This window comes from Triticum dicoccoides, chromosome 1B (assembly GCF_002162155.2).
Source record: "Triticum dicoccoides isolate Atlit2015 ecotype Zavitan chromosome 1B, WEW_v2.0, whole genome shotgun sequence".
NCBI classification, from domain to species: Eukaryota; Viridiplantae; Streptophyta; class Magnoliopsida; order Poales; family Poaceae; genus Triticum; species Triticum dicoccoides.
In genome coordinates, this window is record NC_041381.1 from 351,877,587 (window position 1) to 351,903,522 (window position 25,936).

A 25,936-nucleotide genomic window follows, 5' to 3' on the forward strand; every position below is an offset into this window, starting at 1 on the left:
GGCAGGAGGAGGTTGACGATGGATGAAGAGTAGCCAGTGGAGTCCCGTTTTGCGGTACGCCACACCCCTCCCGATGAACAAGACTGCTGTTTCAACCAGAGGAGGTCTAAGAGAAGTCCGTTTCCTCTGTTTTGTGGTACACCAGACCCCTCCCGATGAACAGGATCCTGTTTCGACCATAGGCGGTCGAACAGAAGGCCGTTTCCTCCATTCTGCGGTACGCCATGCCTTGTTTCTGCTCTTCCATCCAAGCCGGTTGGCTCCCGATGAACACACGACGCATTCCAACCCAGTCTGTTGCCTCCAAATGAACAGGACGCATTCCAACCCAGTCACTTGGCTCCCGGGAAACACGATGTTGTTTCCTTCGTTTCAACCCAGCTGGTGAGCTGAAAATGAACATGACAACGTTGCTGCCGTCCGTTGCCTCTCCATGTACATGAGCCCTGGCCGTCCGTATGCGCGAGTGCACGTTTCGAGACCCCGCTCATATGTACATATGTGGCCGTATTTTTTGGCGTGTGGTTGTATGTACGCTTACACGGTTTAGACGGGATAGCCTGAACTGCTACGTGGGGGGCTCTACTATGACATGTGTCGGTACTTTCTCAGCCACGGTCCATCATTGCAGAGCGACCGATCGACCAATATGTACATACATGTTCGCGACAAGACAGGCAATGCTACACACGCTTCAACCGGGTGGGTCCCAGCTGTCAGGGAGGATAAGGATGCACTTCCTTGCATGCGAAGATATAGCTGCTGGGTCCCAGCTATTAGGGGGAATCATTTTTTTGCCCGTAATAAGGATGCACTTCCTTGCGTGCGAAGATGTAGCTGATGGGTCCTAGCAGTCAGGGGGGATATTTTTTAAAAAAAATACGGTGGCCCATCAGGTGGGTACCTGCTATCAAGTGGAGGAATCATTATTTTGCGCGTAATAAGGAGGCACTTCCTTGCTGTGGCCGTGGACCCAGCTGTCAGCCTCTCCACGTACAGTACTCTTCCGATGGAAGTCTTTCCTTGACCACATTGACCATGCCGTGTTGAGAGCACCAAGGCAGAAAGACGCGGCAGTGGATTCCCACGCCGGGAGAAGTAAGAGGGTTGACTGGTTCAACTGCGGTGTGAGGCTGCCATCACCGCAGAATAACCGGTGGTGTGGGTGAGTAGAGGGATGGCCTTTCTAGAGGTTGGAGTAGAGTGGGGCGATGAGGCCTGCATGGCAGCAGAGCCGACCACGAGAGGCAGGAGCAGGCGGCACGACCGACGCTAGTTTGGGCGGCTGGAGAAAGAAGACCAGAGGTTGAAGAAGCACTACCACCGTTGGATGGACATGGTACGTTCTCGGGAGCTAGAATCATTCATATTGACTGACAAATCCTTCCATCTACGTCAACTTAGTAGGCCCACAAGTCAGCCTCCCACTATGGTGGGTCCCAGCTAGCAGGGGGGGTATTCATTTTTTTGTGCGTAATAAAGGGGCAGTTCCTTGCGTGCGAAGATATAGCTGGTGGGTCCGAGCTGTCAGCGGGAGGAACATTTTTTCGTGAAATACAGAGGCCCTTCCGGTGGGTCCCATCTGTCAGGTGGAGGAATAATTTTTTCCGTGTAATAAGGAGGCACTTCCTTGCGTGCGGCCGTGGACCCAGCTGTCAGCCTCTACACGTACACTCCTCTTCCGATGGATGTCGTTCGTTGACCATGTTGACCACGACGCGCTGAGAGCACCAGGGAAGTGGACGATGGCGAGGCCGAGGAAGGTAAGGACTCGGAACCGGGGAAGACCCGGCAGTGGTTGCCCACGCGGTGGGGAGTACGAGGGTTTACTGGTTCGGCTCCCGTCGCCGGAAAATAATAGGAGGTGTGGGTGAGTAGAGGAATGGCCTGTCCAGCGATGGAGTAGGGTGGGGCAGTGCGGCCTATGCGGCAGCACAACCGGCCACGAGAGGCGAGAGTAGGTAGTCCCACCGGCGCTGGTTTGGGCGACTAGAGCAAGAAGATCAGATATTGAAGAAGCAACACGACCGTTGGATTAACATCCCACGACCACTGCTGCTAGAATCGTTTGTGGACTAAGTTGACAAAGCCTTTTGTACATGTCAACCTAGTAGACCCACAAGTCAGCCTCCAAATCTGTCCCAAACAGCATACAGCCCAAAATTTCTAGCCAGATTCAAATTAATTTTAAAACTAAACATACCTTAATTTAAATCCAAAGAAATTTTACCCGCACAAAAACAATGAAATTTAAAATATCAAAATTCAAAAGAAAAAAGTATTTTGGAACTAATTGTGTGTTTGCTGTATTTTTTTCATTTTACAACCCATTTATTATTACTTATAGCCCATTTCTTATTACTTATAGCCCATTTTCTGGGCAAGCCCGCATGCATCCCTCCTCGTCTTGGAAGATTTCCGGCCCAGCAGGGCGGGGAAAAGCAAGTAGGCCTACGTTGGTTATTCTGCAAAAAACAAAAATAGCTGGGCTAGCCATTTTCAGAAAGGAAAAAAACTTGGCTGGTCATGTGGTAAACATATGAAATAAAAGCCTAGGTTAGACGGGCCACAACTCTCGCACAACCCAGTTGACACCCTTCTCCGTACCGAAAAAAGAATTACTCCGCGTGTTGGTGGGTCCCGGGTGTCTACCGCTCCTTGTGCAGTTATCTCGCTTATTGACTAGGTTGACAGTGGCGTGCGACCTAGATGTCAGGAAACCATCAGGAGGGACCCTTTTTTTCTTGTAATAAAGGAGGCACTTGCTAGCCTACTGACATGATCCTGGTGGGTCCGTACTGTCATCCTCACCATGTACACTCATCTCCTTATTGCTCTCGGTTGTTGACCATGTTGACAACACCGAAGGGCGGTGTCGCAACGAGTGAACCGAGGCGGAACTCTCAATTTTGTCCTCCTTCATTCCTCGCAAAAAAAAGACTTGAGAAGGCGTACTGAACAAGCTAGTGCACCAGTAAAGAGACGTTGCTGAATTTTTGAAAAAAGAGAGATGTGCTCCTATAGCTGGTTCAAATCCAAACCTGGACTATGACTATATATGGTTCTATGCTACTCTGCAAGTAATGAACCTGAGGTATCCAACATTTGCATCTGCTCTTCTCTACTTACTCTGCCTAGCATCAGAAGTTCTGGCCGCAGCAACCATGTCTGTTGGCTGCTCGTCCACCTACTCTTCAGCAGGCAACGACCAGATATGCGCCAAGTCACCACCCATACCCTCGCCTGTGGGTCTCATCACACCCCCACCGACACACGCACCACAACTGGTTGCTCATCGCAACCAGCTACCGTTGGTGTGGTGACACTGCTGCAAATCACGCAGAGTCACCCGCCGCGTCTCAACCACAATCCTCAACCCTGGCCGAGTCTTCTACAAATGCCCGAATCATGGGGTAATAATATGTTTAAGTGTTGTTCTGCTTCTTTTAGTTGCTGATTTTTTTAATATTTTGGTTGATGATCTTCCAATTTGATTCATGCAGAAAAGGGAAGATTCGTGTGATTTGTATTTCTGGGAAGTTACTGATGTGGGTGAATGCAACTACGCTGATTATTTGCTTAGCCGAGGAATCCCAATACCAGCAGGTTGGGGTGTTGGACAAGTAACTGAGGGAACGACAGAAGACGAAGATGCAGAGCAGAAGGTTAAAGATGCAGTTCCTCTGACCATGGCCAAGCAACAACTGCTGAACGGCCTTGACAACAATGAGTAGATGAAAGATCTTGCGAAGATAATGGGCCAAATCGATTGGCTCTGTAGGTTGACTATCTCTTTATTTGCAGTGTATGTAGCACTCGTGATGCATTTAGCGGCTATGACATGAGCACTTTGCTGAAACTAGTAATGAATGAAACCTGTTTAGCAGGCTGGGCATAGTGTTGTGAACATCTAATGATTTCTATTAAAAAAATCGGGGGGTATCCCCTTTTGCTCATAAATAAATAAATAAATAGCAGAGGCCCTTTTGCTAATAAATAAATAAATTAGCAGAGGCCCTGTCGGGTCAGCTTTGTTCCCATTCAAAGACGTCGAGCAAATTGCAGTCCAACAACAAACAATGTCATCAAATTGAAGTTTCACAGCCAAATATGAGTATAACTAAACAACAATGTCATCATTTTTAGTCATCATACAATCAACAAACACAAATCAACATACATAATAAGTGATGTTCTCACAGAAAAATACTAAACAACAAGTTCATCAGGTTTCAGTTGTCATAGCAAACACAATTTCATATAGTAGATAAAAATGTCTTCTGATAGGAAAATATGACAAAAGCAATCTAATCATCATCTGCAGCAGCAGCGTCAACATCTTCGCCATGTGTATCAGTCTGAATCGTAATTCCCCACAGTGTCATATTCTTCTTCATCCTCAATGTCCTCAAATGTTGTCATCTTCCTGATCAACTCTTGTATGTCCACAGCCCGACATGCAATCTTTTCGCAAACGTCATTGATGTGATGGTTCTCTCAAAGATATTAGGAACATCTGTGGAATCTTGTACATCAGGAGCAGTGTAAGCATCACCTTGTTGTGTAACTTCATTAAATGAATTCCTCTGCTCAAACCTTTGCAATACTCTCCAGTCATCGCTGCGTGCAAATGTGTCTTCCAAGAAAAATATTTTTGTTGCTTGATTTGCCAAAATAAAAGGCTTGTCATTCTGGTACGCCGCCTTGACATTGATGGATTTGAAATAATCATCGGCTCTGGATTTTGCGATCCTGGAAAATAGGTTATACCAACGACAACACAACAGAACCACACACCGATGAACCTTGAAACTGGAGATATACTTCAACTGAACAATGTCTGTTATGTTAGCGTACATTTCAATTGTCTCTTTGCTGTACATATCCTTGCTCATGATGGCACTATTTTGTGTCTTCCTGCCTTCGTCGCGTGCAAGGGTGTTGTTGTGCATATCTCCAACAACGCAAGGTTCATAATGTCTTACCCGAGTATCAGGACCCATGCTAGTGCGTAAGGGGTATCATCAACTGCCTGCCCATTCTCCCGCATCTTCTTAACCTATGGTTAGAAAATAGAAAAAGCTGATCATCTTATGTACTCAATATATTAAAAAGCTGACAGTGCAATTCAAAAGCTTACATGGCTCTTGAACATTTCGCAAATCCTTCCATAACCAGTTTGTCAATGTTTATTTGATTTTGCTGCAGTAACTCCTTTTTGATCATGGCCAAGCAAGAGCTAATGAACGGCCTTGATAGCAATGAGGAGACAAAAGAGCTTGTGAAAGGATCAAGAAGAGGGGTCTAGAGGGGGGGGTGAATAGACACTCAACGCACAAAGTTGGCAGTTTTTAAGTTTTTCAAATTAAGGTGGAGTTTAAGCGCAAGTTTAACCATTCACAATACATATCAAGCAAGCATGCAAAGATTATATGAGCAGCCGAAAGTAAAGCATGCAACTTGCAAGAAAGTAAAGGGATGGGATTGGAGTGTGCAAACGCAATTGGAGACACAGATGTTTTTGTCGTGGTTCCGATAGGTGGTGCTATCGTACATCCACATTGATGGAGACTTCAACCCATGAAGGGTAATGGATGCGTGAGTCCATGGAGTGCTCCACCCACGAAGGGTCCACGAAGAAGCAAACTTGTCTATCCCACCATGGCCATCGCCCACGAAGGACTTTCCTCACTAGGGTAGATCTTCATGAAGTAGGTGATCTCCTTGCCCTTACAAACTCCTTGGTTCAACTCCACAATCTTGTCGGAGGCTCCCAAGTGACACCTAACCAATCTAGGAGACACCACTCTCCAAAAGGTAATAGATGGTGTGTTGTTGATGAACTCCTTGCTCTTGTGCTTCAAATGATGGTCTCCCCAACACTCAACTCACTCTCATTGGATATGATTTGGTGGAAAGCTGATTTGAGTGGAAAGCAACTTGGGGAAGGCTAGAGATCAAGATTCATATAGTAGGAATGGAATATCTTGGTCTGTACACATGAGTAGGTGTCTCTCTCTCAGAAAATGAGTAGTGGAAGTATAGGCACATTCTAATGGCTTCCTCACGAATGATGAGAGGGTGGAGGGGTATATATAGCCTCCACACAAAATCTAACCGTTACACACATTACACAAACTCGGTTGGACCGGATCAAAAATCTCGTTCGGACCGATTCAGTTCATATGTGACCGTTAGACAATTTCGGTGGGACTGACATGCATCTCGGTAGGACCGATATCATTAGGGTTAGGGCATAACGTAATCTCGGTTGGACCGATTACTCAAACTCGGTTGGACCGACTCTGGTAATAAGCAAACCAGAGAGTTGGTCAGGCAAACTCGGTGGGACCGATTCGCTCGTCTCGGTGGGACCGGAGCATTACGAAAAGGAAACAGAGAGTTTGCATTACAGACTCGATGGGACCGATCGCGTATTTCGGTTGGACCGAAATGTTACGAAGGGAAACAGAGAGTTTGCAATCCCATCTCGGTGAGACCGAGATCCCTATCAGTGAGACCAAAAATACTAGGGTTTCTGTTAGTGTCTATGTCAAATGAACTCTGTGGCACCAGATGGATCAAATCGGTGGGGCCGAGTTTGACTTTAGGTTTGGGACATATGTGGATATGAGAAAATGGTTGAGGGCTTTGGAGCATATCACTAAGGATTTTGAGCAAGCAAGCCATTAAGCAACACCTCATCCCCTTTTAATAGTATTGGCTTTCCTATAGACTCAATGTGATCTTGGATCACTGAAATAGAAAATGTAGAGTCCCGAGCTTTGAGCTTGAGCCAATCCTTTGTCCTTAGCATCTTGAAGGGGTTCCACATCCTCTTGTCCATGCCACTCCACTGTTGAACTTATCTGAAATATACTAGATAAAAGAGTTAGTGCAACAAGAGATATGTTGTCATAAATTACCAAAATCACCGAGGGAGCACTTGTGCTTTCAATCTCCCCCTTTTTGGTAATTTATGACAACATACATCAAAGCTTTAGATAAATATATAGTGAAAGGTAGGTAAAGCTTTAGAAAGACATGTAACATGCATACGCTCCCCTACATGTATGCAATCATGTGAATATGGAACATAAGATCAAGTGAGTGCATAAACATGACAGAGCAAGCAATGAGTTACATGTATCTTGGATATATGCAACAGAGCAAATGATGTGAATATGGGAAATGTATCTTCATGCTCATGAGTCCTTCTTGCAAACAATATGTACAACAACAAGAGATCTTCATGCACATGAGTGTGATGCATATACTTACCTTGTGCTCTTGAACTGGCTTTGAAAGAGATGAACCTGAGTAAACAAGGTTAGACAACAAAGAGACATCTACTAAGAAGAGCAAGAGCAGTAAACCACAAGAGTACCAAGATTTGGGATGACATGTGTAGAGTGAATACTAGGTACTATATTTGAGTGTAGCCATGTCCCCAAAGGTAAAGATATGCAATGAATTTGAAGATTTCCTTCCCTTAGAAGTCTTGATCCCCCTGAATCTTATAAAGGAAATGGGGAGAAGATAGGGAAAATAAAATAAAAGCAAAGCAAACATAAGACACAATATGAACATGTCTTTCCCCTCTAAAGACGTGCAACTTCTCTCCTCTTTGAATATTAAGCAACTAGGGTCTTTTTCTTGAAAAGAATGTCTTTCTCCCCTCATTGCTCTCTCTCCCTGTTGGAGTGATTAAGCTTTGATGTGAACTCTCTCTCCCCCTTTGACATCAATTTCCAAGAAGGGTCTTCTGGAGTGTGAGTCAAAATAGGTTTGGTCCTTGAGTCACAGAGCAAAGCAGCACATAGAGTATGATGCTGATAGAGGATAAGAACCATCGAGTGGAGCTGGATCAAGATGCAGAATGTATGTGACTGAGTGATTTCACACCACTGAAATCGTTTACACTGAATTGATTATTTCGGTGGCACCGAAAAGTTTCGGTTTAACCGAAAGAAGCAAACCGGTTTGTCCGAGTTCATCACTGAGAGAACACTATCCACCTCAGCTCACTAAGCAAGTACGATCTCACAAGGATTTGCAATGAATTAGAATGCAGAGAAATGCAGAACAGAGAACAAAAGAAAAGAAATCTAGATGAAGTTTTTTATTTTTGAAAGGGGAACAAATATGCATGAGACAAAATGCAATAACAAGGAGAAATACTAGAGAACTTCATCTAGACTAGGTCGGAGACAAAGTCACCTATGTTAGAGTATATTGACTTAGGAGTCAAGTGAGGACACTTGATCATAGGTCATACTCATCGCTTAAGCTCAAAATGGGGTTGCCATTTTTTGTTTAAGCATCTTGATGTATTCATATCTTGTTAAGTTGCTTTGACCCATGACTTGGGGTAAAGGTTCTCTAAGATGGAATAACTTACCTTGGGTGGTGGTGTTGAATTTGATCATGTAGTTGAACTTGTGTGGGATGCTCAATGTTGTTGGAGTTCACTTGGAGCACCACTTGTATGTGAAGTTCATCTTCCTACATGAGTTAGCATTGCAAGGAACATCACTTGTGTATCCAAAATGGCAATCATGTCATTTGATATAGAAATATGTCAAAGGATATATTTGAAGGGTCTCATGCTACCTTGTCTTCAACCACCGTAAAGTAGAGACTTGGTGATATAGAGATTACTCAAGATGTTAGTGAGTTGCAATCTCATAGATTTAGATCCATCCAAGTACCTACAAGGGTTAGATAGCATGCAAGGGTCCAAATGTATCCAAGATATATGATTATCATCATAAGAAAAATATCATGGAATAGTCATAGGCTCATGTATTGCGTGTATCCAAATGGAGTTACTACTCCAAGTTTGAAGCATCAATGATGTTCAATTAACTTCTTAACCTGCAAAACACTTTCTCATCAAGTGGTTTAGTGAAAATATCAGCCAATTGTTTTTCGGTACGAACATGCTTAAGGTTAATGTCACCCTTAGCAACATGATCTCGAATGAAATGATGACGAACTTCAATATGCTTAGTTCAAGAATGTTGCACGGGATTGTGAGCAATCTTAATAGCACTTTCATTGTCACAAAGAAAAGGAACATGTTTCACATATATCCCATAATCTTTAAAAGTTTGGGTCATCCAAAGTAATTGAGCACAACATGACCCGTCGGCGATGTATTCCGCTTTGGCGGACAATAAGGATACCGAGTTTTGTTTCTTGGAGGACCAAGATACAAGAGATCTACCAAGAAATTGACAAGTACCCGAAGTGGACTTTCTATCAACCTTGTCTCCGGCATAGTCCGAGTCGGAGTAGCCAACAAGATTAAAAGAGGCCCTCTTAGGATACCAAATGCCAAAGTTTGGTGTATGAATTAAGTATCTCACTATCCTTTTCATGGCCATAAGATGACACTCTTTAGGGGCCACTTGAAATAGTGCACACATGCACACACTTAGCATAATATCGGGACGAGAGGCACATAGATATAACAATGAACTAACCATAGAGCGATAAACTTTTTGATCAACGGGTTCACCGTCCTTGGTCAAGCAAGATGTCCACTAGTAGGCATGGGTGTACTCATACCTTTGCATTCTTGCATATTGAACTTCTTGAACAAGTATTTGGTGTACTTCATTTGAGAGACAAAGGTGCCTTCCTTAGTTTGCTTGATTTGCAAACCAAGAAAGAACTTGAGTTCACTCATCATAGACATCTCAAACTTCTCCGATGTTAGCTTCCCAAACTTCTCACTAAAATGAGGGTTAGTTGATCCAAATATAATATCATCGACATAAATTTGGCACACAAATAATTCTCCATTAATCCTTTTAGTGAAAAGAGTAGAATCAAATTTTCCAATCTTAAAGCCTTTTTCAATAAGGAACTTGGTCAAGCATTTATACCATGCTCTAGGAGCTTTTTTAAGACCATAAAGAGCTTTGTGAAGTTTGTAAACATGATTGGATTTCTTAGGATTAACAAAGCCGGGAGGTTGTTTAACATAAACTTCCTCCTCAATTTCACCATTTAGAAAAGCACTTTTAATGTCCATTTGGTACAAAGTGATATCATGGTGATTAGCATAGGCAAGTAAGACGTGAATGGACTCAAGTGTAGCAACGGGGGCATATGTCTCACCATAGTGCATACCTTCCACTTGAGTTTAGCCTTGGGCAACGAGACGTGCTTTGTTGTGAACCACTTGTCCATCTTCATCTTGCTTGTTGCGAAACACCCATTTGGTACCGATGATGTTATGGTTGTTGTCGGGCTTCTCGACCAATGTCCACACTTGGTTTCTCTCAAAGTTGTGTAGTTCTTCGTGCATGGCATTTATCCAATCCGGATCTTCCAATGCTTCTTCAACCTTCATAGGTTCAATGCTAGAGATGAATGAATAATGTTCACAAAAATTAGCAAAAAGAGATTTAGAGCGTGTGATTCTCCCAATTTGGATATCATTGTAGATTTGCTCGACGAGATGGTCTCTAGCAACTCTTGCTCAAACTCGTGAGAGCTTTTGCTTTGATCAGGGTGGAACATCTTATTCATCATCTTGTTCTTCTTCTTGGCCTTCATCGTTGTTGACGTTGTCGTCCTCTCGTCGTGGTGGAGAAGGAGGTTGATGCGGTTCATCTTGGTGTACTTCCTCAATTTCTTCATCTTGGTGTGTCCCGCTTGTGGATGCTTTCGTATCAACTCTTGGTTCACCTTGTCGTGAGGTAGAATCTTCCACCTGGACGGACGAGGTACTCTCCTTCACCTCCGTTGGACGAACTTGCCAATAGACAAGTCTTGGATTGCTTCCGAAGGATCTTTATCTCCTACATCAATTGGCAATTGCTCTAATTGCGAGCCGTTAGATTCATCAAACTTTACATCTACCATCTCTTCAACCTTTCGGGTGAAATTGTTGTACACACGATAAGTGTGAGAGTTTGAGCCATAACCAAGTAGGAATCCCTCATGAGATTTAGAAGCAAATTTAGAGCGACGATTCTTATCAAGAATGTAGCACTTTGAGCCGAATACTCGAAAGTATCCAATTTGGGGTTTGTTACCGGTGAGGAGCTCGTATGCCATCTTGCCGAGTAGCTTGTGAAGATACAAGCGATTTGTTGCATGACAAGCTGTCTCAACCGCTTCCGCCCCAAAGTGCTTTGGCGTCTTGTACTCATCAAGCATCATTCTCGCAATTTTGATGAGTGTCCGATTCTTCCTCTCAACAACTCCATTTTGTTGAGGTGTGTACGTAGCCGAGAACTCATGTGAAATCCCTTCTTCGTTAAGAAAGGTGTCCACATTTGCGTTCTTGAACTCTGTTCCATTGTCGCTGCGAACCTTCTTGATCTTCACTTCAAATTGATTTTGGGCCTTCCTAGCGAAGTTTTTGAAGATCTTTTGGACCTGTGATTTATCATCGAGACAGGACACCCACATAAATCTTGAAAAATCATCAACTATAATGAGACAAAATGAGTTTCCACTGAGACTTTTGTAAGCGTTGGGACCAAAGAGGTCCATGTGAAGTAACTCGAGCGGTCTCCTTGTGGTCATGATGTTCTTCACAGGATGGAACCCTCCAACCTGTTTTCCTGCTTGGCAAGCACTGCAAAGTCTATCCTTATCAAATATGACATTTTTAACTCCAAGGATATGATCACCTTTAATAAGCTTGTCAAGATTTCGCATGCCCACGTGACCTAACCGTCTATGCCACAACCAGCCTTTAGAAGATTTAGCAATTAAGCAAGTTCTAGGTTGAGCCTTTTTTAGTGAAATCAACAATGTATAGATCACCTTTGCGTATACCTGTAAAGACCATTTTATGATTATCTCTACGAAACACTTGGCAATCTACTTCGATAAATAGGATATTGAAGCCAAAGTCGGCTAGTCTAGAAACAGAAAGCAGATTATAGCCAAGGGATTCAACGAGCATGGCATTTTGAATGGAGCTATCATGTGAGATGGCCACCTTACCGAGGCCAACCACCTTTCCCTTTGCGTTATCACCAAAAGTGACATACTTTCGAGGGCCGTCGTTTTCAGCAAGCTCACCAAACATATCTTTATCTCTGGTCATGTGATCGGTACATCCACTGTCAAGGACCCATTCCTTTCCTCTTGCCATGTATCCCTGAAGATTTGCCATAAGACCAAAGTGTCTCATTGCATCATCAAGATCATAGTCACTAACATCATCCTCATCATAGTACCATGTTCAATATCATCATGTGGTGGATCAATTCCTAGAGAGGGTGAATCGTTAGACAAATGATTTTGAGAATAGTCATCTTTATGAATTCTAATAGCTTCGGAAATAATATCACTAATGATTCCAACATTTCCTTTGGCACGCATAAGATTTGTAAGCTCAAATAGACAATCACCAAACATAGGATCATTGGAATTCATCTTACTCAAGGCAATAGAATTATGAAGAATTTCATCTAGATTTTGCAAGGAATAATTTGGAAATCATTCCTCAAGAAATTTCCATATGGTGTAGGCACATTCAAGAGTAGGCAAGCAACCAATAAAGTTTCTAAGCAAACCTCTAGTGATAAGATTAACAGTTCTAAGATTGCAAATCATGTCAATGGACTCATCAAGGGTAGGCTGCATAGGATCAACATGAGGTGCACAAGGGCTAGTAATGTACTTGTTCAAATGATATTCATTGAAAATCACAAGCATCTCATTTTTTCACTCATGAAAATACTCAACATAAAGTATAGGCACTCTATGTCTAAGACTCCCCAAAGTAGACTCATCCATCTTCCTCCAATGGTGTTTAAACCAAGGCAATGGATACCAAGGCTCTGATACCAATTAAAAGCATCGAGAAGAGGGGTCTAGAGGGGGGGGTGAATTGACACTAAACACACAAAGTTGATAGTTTTTAAGTTTTTCAAATTAAGGTGGAGTATAAGTGAAAGTTTAAGCATTCACAATACATATCAAGCAAGCATGCAAAGAGTATATGATCAGCGGAAAGTAAAGCATGCAAGTTTCAAGAAAGTAAAGGGATGGGATTGGAGTGTGCAAATGCAATTGGAGACACGGATGTTTTTCTCGTGGTTCCGATAGGTGGTGCTATCGTACATCCACGTTGATGGAGACTTCAACCCACAAAGGGTAAAGGTTGCGCGAGTCCATGGAGGGCTCCACCCATGAAGGGTCCACGAAGAAGCAACCTTGTCTATCCCACCATGGCCATCTCCCACGAAGGACTTGCCTCACTAGGGTAGATCTTCACGAAGTAGGCGATCTCCTTGCCCTTACAAACTCCTTGGTTCAACTCCACAATCTTGTCGGAGGCTCCCAAGTGACACCTAACCAATCTAGGAGACACCACTCTCCAAAAGGTAATAGATGGTGTGTTGTTGATGAACTCCTTGCTCTTGTGCTTCAAATGATAGTCTCCCCAACACTCACCTCACTCTCATAGGATAGGATTTGGTGGAAAGCTGATTTGAGTGGACAGCAACATGGGGAAGGCTAGAGATCAAGATTTATATGGTAGGAATGGAATATCTTGGTATGAACACATGAGTAGGTGGCTCTCTCTCAGAAAATGAGTAGTGGAAGTATAAGCACATTCTGATGGCCTCCCTCACGAATGAGGAGAGGGTGACCGTTACACTATTTCGGTGGGACTGACATGCATCTCGGTAGGACCGATATCATTAGGGTTAGGGCAAACGTAATCTCGGTTGGACTGATTACTCAAACTCAGTTGGACTGACTTTGGTAATAAGCAAACCAGAGAGTTGGTCAGGCAAACTAGGTGGGACCAATTCACTCATCTCGGTGGGTCCAAAGCGTTACGAAAAGGAAACAAAGAGTCTGCATTGCAGACTCGGTGGGACCGATCGCATATTTTGGTTGGACCGAAATGTTACGAAGGGAAACAGAGAGTTTGCAATCCCATCTCGGTGAGACCGAGATCCCTATCAGTGAGACCGAAAATACTAGGGTTTCTGGTAGTGGCTATGTCAAATTAACTTGGTGGCGCCAGATGGATCAAATCAGTGGGGCCGAGTTTGACTTTAGGTTTGGGACATATGTGGATATGAGAAAATGGTTGAGGGCTTTGGAGCATATCACTAAGCATTTTGAGCAAGCAAGCCATTAAGCAACACCTCATCCCCTTTTAATAGTATTGGCTTTCCTATAAACTCAACGTGATCTTGGATCACTGAAATAGAAAATGTAGAGTCCTGAGCTTTGAGCTTGAGCCAATCCTTTGTCCTTAGCATCTTGAAGGGGTTCCACATCCTCTTGTCCATGCCACTCCACTATTGAACTTATCTGAAATATACTAGATAAAAGAGTTAGTCCAACAAGAGATATGTTGTCATGAATTACCAAAATCACCCATGGAGCACTTGTGCTTTCAGATGTGCTCTATAGGATGATTGTCTCTTTCAGTGGCTATGACATGAGCACTTTGCCAAAATTAGTAATGAATGAAACATGTTTGGCAGGCTAGGCGTAGTGTTGTGAACATCTAATGATTCTATTAACAGAAATCGGGGGGTATCCCTTTTCCCCATAAATAAATAAATAAATAGCAGATGCCATTTTGCTAATAAATAAATAAATTAGTAGAGGCCCTGTCGGGTCAGCTTTGTTCCCATTTGAATACATCAAGCAAATTGCAGTCCAACAACAAACTATGTCATCAAATACAAGTTTCACACCCAAATATGAGTACAACTAAACAACAATGTCATCATGTTTTAGTCGTCATACAATCACCAAACAAAAATCAACATACATAATAAGTGATGTTCTCACAGCAAAATACTAAATAACAAGTTCATCAGGTTTCAGTTGTCATAGCAAACACAATTTCACATAGTAGATAAAAAACATCTTTTGACAGGCAAATAAAACAAAAGCAATCTAATCATCATCCGGAGTAGTAGCGTTAACATCTTCGCCATGTGTATCAGTCCGAATCATAATTCCCACTAGTGCCATCTTCTTCTTCAACCTCAATGTCCTCGAACGTTGGCTTCTTATTGATCAACTCTCGTATGTCCATAGCCCGATAGTCAATCTTTTCGCCAGCATCATTGGCGTGATGATTCGAAAACATATTAGGAACATCTGTGGAATCTTGTACATCAGGAGCAGTGTAAGCATCATCTTGTTGTGAAACTTCATTAAACGAATTCCTCTGCTCAAACCTTTGCAATACTCTCCAGTCATTGCTGCGTGCAAATGTGTCTTCCAAGAAAAATATCTGTGTTCCTTGATTTGTCAAAATAAAAGGCTCGTCGGTCTGGTACGCCACCTGGACATTGATGGATTTGAAATAATCATCACCTCTGGGTTTTGCGATCCTGGAAAACAGGTTATACCAACAACAACACAACAGAACCACACATCGATGAACCTCGAAACTGGAGATATACTGCAACTGAACAATGTCTGTTATGTTAGCATACATTTCAGTTGTCTCTTTGTCGTATGTATCCGTGCTCATGATGGCACTGTTGTGTCTTCCCGCCTTCGTCATGTACAAGGCTGTTTGTCACGCCCAATATGCGATACTATCCTAAAGATACTCGAAGGTCCCACCAAGGATAGAACCGCATATTGAAACGCTTTTGCAAGGTGGATATCATTACATCAACATTACATAATAGATGGGGATACATACAAGACATCCAATGACACATGAATACAACAATATATCATACATGAGATGAACATCCGACTACGGATGAACCACAAACAGAAGCTCAAACGACATCCACCCTGCTAGCCCAGGCTGCCGACCTGGAACCTATCCCCTAATCGAAGAAGAAGCAAAAGAAGAACTCCAAACAAGTAACATCACTCTCGCGTCAAGATCATCGCATAAACTGCACCTGCAACTTTTGTTGTAGTAATCTGTGAGCCACGAGGACTCAGCAATCCCATTACCATGGGTATCAAGACTAGTAGAGCTTAATGGGAAAGGAAGGGGTAAAGTGGTGAGGTTGCAGTAGCGACTAAGCATGATATGGTGGCTAACATACGCAAATAAGAGCGAGAACAGAGCAAGCGGAACGGTCGTGAAGCTAGCAATGATCAAGAAGTGATCCTACACTCCTACTTACGTCAAACATAACCCAAAACCATGTTCACTTCCCGGACTCTGCCGAGAAGAGACCATCACGGCTACACACGCGGTTGATGTGTTTTAATTCGGATCTGGTGTCAAGTTATCTACAACCGGACATTAACAAATTCCCATCTGCCCATAACTGCGGGCACGACTTTCGAAAGTTTATACCCTGCAGGGGTGTCCCAACTTAGCCCATGATAAGCTCTCGCGGTCAACGAAGGATATTCCTTCTCCCAGGAAGACCCGATCAGACTCGGAATCCCGGTTACAAGACATTTCGACAATGGCAAAACAAGACCAGCAAAGCCGCCCGATGTGCCGACAAATCCCGATAGGAGCGGCACATATCTCGTTCTCAGGGCAACACCGGATGAGACTACCTATGAGTAAAACCAGACTTCGAGTTTCCCCGAGGTGGCCCCGCAGGCAGCTTGGTTCGTACCAACACTCGAAGGAGCACTGGCCCGGGGGGGGGGGGGTTAAAATAAAGATGACCCTCGGGCTCCGGAAACCCAAGGGAAAAAGGGCTAGGTGAGGCAAATGGTAAAACCAAGGTTGGGCCTTGCTGGAGGAGTTTTATTCAAAGCAAACTGTCAAGGGGGTCCCATAAATCACCCAACCGCGTAAGGAAAGCAAAATCCGGGAACATAATACCAATATGAAGGAAACTAGGGCGGCAAGAGTGGAACAAAACACCAGGCATAGAGGCCGAGTCTTCCACCCTTTACCAAGTATATAGATGCATTAATTAAAATAAGAGATATTGTGATATCCCAACATAATCCTGTCCACCATGGAACAATCTTCAACTTCACCTGCAACTAAGAACGCTATAAGAGGGCTGAGCAAAAGCAGTAACATAGCCAAACAATGGTTTGCTAGGAAGGGTGAAAAGGTTAGAGGCTGACATGGCAAATTGGGGACGCTTGAAGAATAAGTGATAGGTAGCGCAGCAAAGCGATAGAACGAAGCAACTAGCATAGCAATGATAGTAGTGAGATCCAAGGTGACGATCATCTTGCCTGAAATCCCGCAAGGAAGAAGAACGAGTCCATGAAGAAGACGAACGGATGAAGCCGAACCAAGCGTAGACGAACGAATCCTCACGATAGCAACGAAAACGGGAACTATCGAGAAGAAGCACACAACATAGTAAACACACCACACATATACAAGACATGATGCACAACCAAGCATGATGCATGACAAGGCTACATGAAGCTACTCATGGCAAGAGATGATGCAAACAAGAGCAACACATCAAGGCAAGTTTAAATGAGGCCGGGAACAACATATAACAATTCCGGTAAGTCCTCATATGCAAATTTCGAAATTGGTCCAGATCTAAATAGACCTTATGTTCAAGTTGTTAAACAGCAATTTAAAATGCACCATGATGATCTACACGAGATTCTAGTCAAGTTACATATAAAGTTCATTTAGTTCGGAGCTACGGCCTAGAAGATATGAGCAAAACAAGTTGAACATGGCATTGATGCAAAATGCATACAAACATCAAGCAAACACCTCAAATCATGGATGCAACATGATAATATTAAACTACATGCTATTCTAAGCAAGTTTCATATAGAGCACACTCAAAACGGAGCAACGGTTCAACACACACACTATACAAGTTATAGCAACAATCTGTCCAAAACAGCAACTAGGCATATTGCAAGCATCAGAACAACATACTACAGCACCCCAACATAAGAACAAAAGGCATGGACATGATGTACTGGTAAAATATAACAAAACATGAACACTGAGCTATCTCCAGAAATCACTAGAACATGCTCAAAAAGACATGGCAAGATTGCAAATAACAGTTTTAGACTTTGCAGAAATAACATCAGGTTGCAATGTTTATAGCTATCAAACAACATTCTACAAGAACTTATCATGGAAAACAAAGGCATGGCATTCTACTACTAAATGCATAGAACAAAAGTCCTTTACTGATCATGAGCCAAAAAGGATCAGAAGATATGATGGCACCCATGTAAAGATGGCAAGTTATATGACAGATTCATACATGGCAGAAACAGCAATAAGTGGCGATGTTGGTGAGCTTGTACCACTCACCACAGAGCATTACATGGCATGACAAGGTGACCAACAGTAAGAATACATGTTTATGAAGCTAAGAATGGCAAGAGCAAGTTCATAGAGTGCATGGATCACTAGGAAAGCTCATGGCAAAACTGAACTTAATGTTAACAGGCTGACAGCAACATTATTTACCAATTTTGGAGCAAGAATGCAACAATCTACAGAATTCTTTAACTGCAACCAGGGGCATGGATGGATAGAGCATGACATGTATAACAGAACATCCTTAGTGAGCATCTGCAGATTATGCATAGAATGCCTAGTAGCAGCAGGTTTACATAGCAACAAAATATAACAGAATCACCATAGCAAAATAGCAACAGCAAGTACCCTACTTAACAAGCTTGATGCACTCACTACACAACTCACAAAAATACATGGATGGAACCCCTGTAAAGATGCCATGTCATAGTTCAAAACACATGTAGACATCAAGCTCATAAGATGCACACACAAAATAAAACAAAAATGACAAATCATCAAGTTATAACAGTTCCAGCAGGTTAACATCATATAACACTCTTGCAATGATGATTAGAGCATCAAGATGACCTCAAACAAGCATGGCACAATGGAACGAAAAGTAGAGCATCTCTCAGCGAACATTTTGACATATTACACGCACGAAACAGAGTAGTATGCAAAGAGTTAAGATGTGATGAACAGAGGACCAAAATGCAAAAAAAATCAAGGACTTAGGGATTTTCGGGGTCAACCTCTGAGATCCGAATCTGGATCTGGATCAGGCGTCGCCGAAGGCGGGGAAGAAGACGACGGCCGGCGGGGCTCGGGCCGCGGGGAGGCCGGCGAGGCGGCGCCGGCGACGAGGGGCGGCGCTGGAGGCGCGCGGCGGCGGGGTCGACGCGGAGGCCGAGCGGCGTGGCCGGGAGGAGCTCGGGCGTGGGCGGGCGCTCTGGCCGGGCGGCAGCGCGGCCGAGCTCGCGCGGGCCCTGGATGGGCTCCGCGGGCCGCGGCGCGGTAAGGAGAGAGAGGGCGCGGGCCGAGGGGGAGGTGGCGGCTCCGGATTGGTCCAGGAGGCGGCAGGGGTGACGTGGCGGCCTGTGGTTCACCGTAGTGAGGTGGTTGGCGGCGGTGGACAAGTCCGGCGGCAGAACGGACATGTCCGACTGCGGGAGGAGGAAGATGGCTAGGGTTTCATCCGGGAATTTCGGGGAAGGTGGCCTATTTATAGATAGAGGGAGCTCGGAGAGTCCAAATGAGGAGCGGTTTTCGCCCACACAATTGTGATCAAACGACCGAGAGCATGGAGGGGGTTAGGATTTGTTTTGGGCCACTTTGGAGGGGTGTTGGGCTGTAACACAAAGAGGGCTTTTATGGTTACCTGGTTAACCGTTGGAGTATCAAACGACCTCCAAATGGCACGAAACTTGACAGGCGGTCTACCAGTGCTATACCAAGGCCGCTTGGCAAACCTCGGGCCATTCCAAGAAAGTTTAACACCCGCTCACAACAGGAGACAAAAGGGGAACGCCGGAGGACATAGGAGTGCCGGATTGCAAAAAGGACAACGGGGAAAATGCTCGGATGCATGAGACGAACACATATGCAAAATGAAATGCACATGATGACATGGCAATATGCAACACACAAGCAAATGACATGGCAACAATGGCGAATAACTGGCGTACACCTGGCGCATCGAATCTGGGGCGTTACAACACTCCTCCACTAACAAGAGATCTCGTCCCGAGATCTTAGGGCCGAGATGGAAGAGAAAGAGGAAGATGTGAAGCAAGAACTCAAGAGAGGAAACAAAGAATCGAGAGCACTCAAGAAGAAGAGAGGAACAACGAGAATGACGAGAATCAAAAACTCATAGAGTCAGATAGACTATGAAACCACTCCGGTTAGAACAATATAAGAAACGAATAAGACTGAAAGGATTTAGGCAGCACTCCGGCTGAAAATGGAAGGAAAAGAACGTGAACTTGAGAGGACGGAATGATACTTGATGAAGGCATGACACAAAACCTTCGGAAAGAATTGAAAGAGTTGAATGAAAAGAATGGAGAAGAAAATAACAACTTGTGCCATGAATGAAATTGAAAGCATCTTTAGAAGGAAGGTTTAGACGTAGTTGTTGAGAAAATCAACAACGAAAAGAATAAGCTTTTTGTGGACTTATGGATAATATCACAGAAATTATGAGGTGATAACCGACCACAAACGGAAATGATATAATAGCCGAGAAAGCCGAAGAAATGCAAAACTCCACTTCGAAAGAATACAGAGATTGAATTGCACTTCGAGACGCGAGAAGAGAAGATACTTGAATTTCTCCAACAAAGTCTTGATGAACTCCTGAAGAATGAATTAAGTCATGAAGAACCACCATGAAGAACTCCGGTAACAAAAGGATGACGAGATAAAATTGAAGGATGAAAGAATAAGATGAACCTTGCGATGATTTAGATGGAGGTTCCGATGAAATGGCCGAGGAAATTGAACTCCGGGAAAAGAAAATATGAAAACACTTGGAACTAGAATTTATTCCTCACGAACAAACTCCGAAGAAAAGGGATTACTCACTTGGATGAAATAAGAATAAGATTTATTGTATGCTTATCCTTTATCAAATTAAATTGATGATAAGCAATGGATTTTGCATACTACTTATTCTTCTTAAAAAGATTGAGAAGTGACATATCGCAAACTTGAGAAGGTCTCCATGAACCACCGGTAGGATTGAAAATAAAGAATTGATATGATAAACAAGGAAAAAGAATCTTGGACGAACCACCGTACGAATTAGAAAAAATACTGATGAAAGAGAAATAATCACCGGAAGAATTAGAAGAAAAAATATGCTTGAGGGGATTTAGATGCAAAAGAACAAAGAGATTATGAGCTGATTAAAGAACACTTGAACGAAGCACCGGGATAAATAGAGAACGGTAACTGGAATGATGGCCTCCGGTGAAAAGAAACGGGAAAACAACTCCTGACATATCCCAGATAGGTGAGAAAAAGGAATATATGACAAATGGAATAATTCGAGAGGGTAACAAGAAGCTAGAACCACGAATCTTCGAGAGAACAGGCAAGATTTAAGAGGAACTCTTCTTCGGTCTTCAACTGACGACGAGAAACACCGCCAAAATTACTAAGATACTCCGGTAGAATGAAAAGCAGAGAGGTTGAGCCAACAATGAAAAGAATTAGAAAGCGAACTTTGAGAAGGCATGCGAGTGATGGGATCCATTCTTACGTCACACTTGAAAATAATTGATAATAACTCCGTGGGAATTAGAAGAGTCAGGTAAGATCCTGGGAAAAGACCTGTGGGTTAGGGCCCACTAAAATAGAACACCGTTGGAAAGGGATGTTGAACAGATATGATGCACCGGAACAATAGAAATATTTGAGTGAGGTGACAACCTAAAATTAGTTGGAACACAGACGAATCTTCTGAGATTTCTTGAACACTCCGGAAGGATAAACTGGCGAGAGGCGGATGAGCAAGGAAAAAACACTTGAGACGAGGAAAAGAATATGATCAACACCGAATACTTGAATTGGGTCCACCGGAAAAAGAAAGGGATGAAGAATGACGAACAAGATGAGAATTCACCGGTTGAAACAATTGTCGAAAGACTGAAGAGGCTCTGCACGATTGAAATTGAAGGTCGAGAGAGAGTCAGACTCCGGGAAGAAAAAGGGTGGGAGGGCGGGAAAACAAAGGCAACTTGGAAGGGGAAATCAACGAATATCTTGAAGAGAAAACACCGGTTGAAATCATTGAGGAGAGAGAGAAAAAACTTCGCACGAGTAGGAAGGATACTCGATTACGGACTCCGGCTCCGAGAAGAAGAGGGGTGGGCGGGTGGGTAAACGAAAACAACTAAGGATTGAACTCAATGATGAAGAGGCTCGAGTCGACTTGACGAGAAATGCACCAGATGAAAAGAGCTGAAAGCGAACGATCGGAAAACCAACTGCGTGATCCTAAAGAAAGATTTGAAAGGGAAGAGGAGTAATTCAAAACACCTACATCAAGATTCCTCACCAGAGCAATGAAGGGGCTGAGGAGTAAAAAGAATTCCTACTCTCCGATATAACTAGACTCCGAAAACAGTTTTCTTCTAGACTCAACAATGGCCAAACTACACGATCAATCAAGGGGGCTCCTAGGGTCGGTCGAGGCTCTGATACCAACTTGTCACGCCCAATATGCGATACTATCCTAAAGAGACTTGAAGGTCCCACCAAGGATAGAACCGCATATTGAAACGCTTTTGCAAGGTGGATATCATTACATCAACAATACATAATAGATGGGGATACATACAAGACATCCAATGACACATGAATACAACAATATATCATACATGAGATCAACATCCGACTATGGATGAACCACAAACAGAAGCTCAAACGACATCCACCCTGCTAGCCTAGGCTGCTGACCTGGAACCTATCCCCTGATCGAAGAAGAAGCAAAAGAAGAACTCCAAACAAGTAACATCGCTCTCGCGTCAAGATCATCGCATAACCTGCACCTACAACTGTTGTTGTAGTAATCTGTGAGCCACGAGGACTCAGCAATCCCATTACCATGGGTATCAAGACTAGCATAGCTTAATGGGAAAGGAAGGGGTAAAGTGGTGAGGTTGCAGCAGCGACTAAGCATGATATGGTGGCTAACATACGCAAATAAGAGCGAGAAGAGAGCAAGCTGAATGATCGTGAAGCTAGCAATGATCAAGAAGTGATCCTAAACTCCTACTTATGTCAAACATAACCCAAAACCGTGTTCACTTCCCGGACTCCGCCGAGAAGAGACCATCACGGCTACACACGTGGTTGATGCGTTTTAATTCGGATCTGGTGTCAAGTTATTTACAACCGGACATTAACAAATTCCCATCTGCCCATAACCGCGGGCACGGCTTTCGAAAGTTTTTAAACTGCAGGGGTGTCCCAACTTAGCCCATGATAAGCTCTCACGGTCAACGAAGGATATTCCTTCTCCCCGGAAGACCCGATCAGACTCGGAATCCCGGTTACAAGACATTTCGACAATGGTAAAACAAGACCAGCAAAGCCGCCCGATGTGCCGACAAATCCCGATAGGAGCTGCACATATCTCATTCTCAGGGCAACACCGGATGAGAGTAGCTACGAGTAACACCAGACTTCGAGTTTCCCCGAGGTGGCCCCGCAGGCAGCTTGGTTCGTACCAACACTCGAAGGAGCACTGGCCCGGGGGGGGGGGGGTTAAAATAAAGATGACCCTCGGGCTCCGGAAACCCAAGGGAAAAAGGGCTAGGTGAGGCAAATGGTAAAACCAAGGTTGGGCCTTGCTGGAGGAGTTTTATTCAAAGCAAACTGTCAAGGGGGTCCCATAAATCACCCAACCGCGTAAGGAAAGCAAAATCCGGGAACATAATACCAATATGAAGGAAACTAGGGCGGCAAGAGTGGAACAAAACACCAGGCATAGAGGCCGAGTCTTCCACCCTTTACCAAGTATATAGATGCATTAATTAAAATAAGAGATATTGTGATATCCCAACATAATCATGTCCACCATGGAACAATCTTCAACTTCACCTGCAACTAACAACGCTATAAGAGGGCTGAGCAAAAGCAGTAACATAGCCAAACAACGGTTTGCTAGGAAGGGTGAAAAGGTTAGAGGCTGACATGGCAAATTGGGGAGGCTTGAAGAACAAGTGATAGGTAGCGCAGCAAAGCGATAGAACAAAGCAACTAGCATAGCAATGATAGTAGTGAGATCCAAGGTGACAGTCATCTTGCCTGAAATCCCGCAAGGAAGAAGAACAAGTCCATGAAGAAGACGAACGGATGAAGCCGAACCAAGCGTAGACGAACGAATCCTCACGATCGCAACGAAAATGGGAACTATCGAGAAGAAGCACACAACATAGTAAACACACCACACATATACAAGACATGATGCACTACCAATCATGATGCATGACAAGGCTACATGAAGCTACTCATGGCAAGAGATGATGCAAACAAGAGCAACACATCAAGGCAAGTTTAAATGAGGCCGGGAACAACATATAACAATTCCGGTAAGTCCTTATATGAAAATTCCGAAATTGGTCCAGATCTGAATAAACCTTATGTTCAAGTTGTTAAACAGGAAGTTAAAATTCACCATGATGATCTACACGAGATTCTAGTTAAGTTACATATAAAGTTCATTTAGTTCGGAGCTACTGCTTGGAAGATATGAGCAAAACAAGTTAAACATGGCATTGATGCAAAATGCAAACAAACATCAAGCAAACACCTCAAATCATGGATGCAACATGATAATATTAAACTACATGCAATTCTAAGCAAGTTTCATATAGAGCACACTCAAAACGGAGCAACGGTTCAACACACACACACACTACAAGTTATGGCAACAATCTGTCCAAAACAGCAACTAGGCGTATCGCAAGCATCGGAACAACATACTACAGCACCCCAACATGAGAAAAAAAGGCATGGACATGATGTACAGGTAAAGCATAACAAAACATGAACACTGAGCTATCTCCAAAAATCACTAGAACATGCTCAAAAAGACATGGCAAGATTGCAAATAATAACAGGTTCAGACTTTGCAGAAATAACATTAGGTTGCAATGTTTATAGCTATCAAACAATATTCTACAGGAACTTATCATGGCAAACAAAGGCTTGGCATGCAACTACTAAATACATAGAACAAAAGTCCTTTACTGATCATGAGCCAAAAAGGATCAGAAGATATGATGGCACCCATGTAAACATGGCAAGTTATATGACAGATTCATACATGGCAGAAACAGCAATAAGTGGGCATGTTGGTGAGCTTGTACCACTCACCACAAAGCATTACATGGCATGACAAGGTGATAAACAGTAAGAATACATGTTTTTGAAGCTAAGCATGGCAAGAGAAAGTTCATAGGGTGCATGGATCACTAGGAAAGCTCATGGCAAAACTGAACTTAATGTTAACAGGCTGACAACAACATTATTTAGCAACTTTGGAGCAAGAATACAATAATCTACAGAAGTCTTTAAATGCAACCAGGGGCATGGATGGATAGAGCATGACATGTATAACAAAACATCCTTAGTGAACATCTCGAGATTATGCATAGAATGCCTAGTAGCAGCAGGTTTACATAGCAACAAAATATAACAGAATCAGCCTAGCAAAGTAGCAACAGCAAGTACCCTATTTAACAAGCTTGATGCACTCACTAAACAACTCACAAAAATACATGGATGGCACCCTTGTAAAGCTGGCATGTCATAGTTCAAAACACATGTAGACATCAAGCTCATAAGATGCACACGCAAAATGAAACAAAAATGACAAATCATCAAGTTATAACAGTTTCAGAAGGTTAACATCATATAACACTCTTGCAACGATGATTAGAGCATCAAGATGACCTCAAAAAAGCATGGCACAATGGAACAAAAAGTAGAGCATCTCTCAGCTAACATTTTGACATATTACACGCACGAAACGGAGCAGTATGCAAAGAGTTAAGATGCAATGAACAGAGGACCAAAATGCAAAAAAATCAGGGGCTTAGGGATTTTCGGGGTCAACCTCCAAGATCCGAATCTGGATCTGGATCGGGCATCGCCGGAGGCGCGGAAGAACATGGCGGCCGGCGGGGCTCGGGCCACGGGGAGGCCGGGGAGGCGACGCCGGCGATG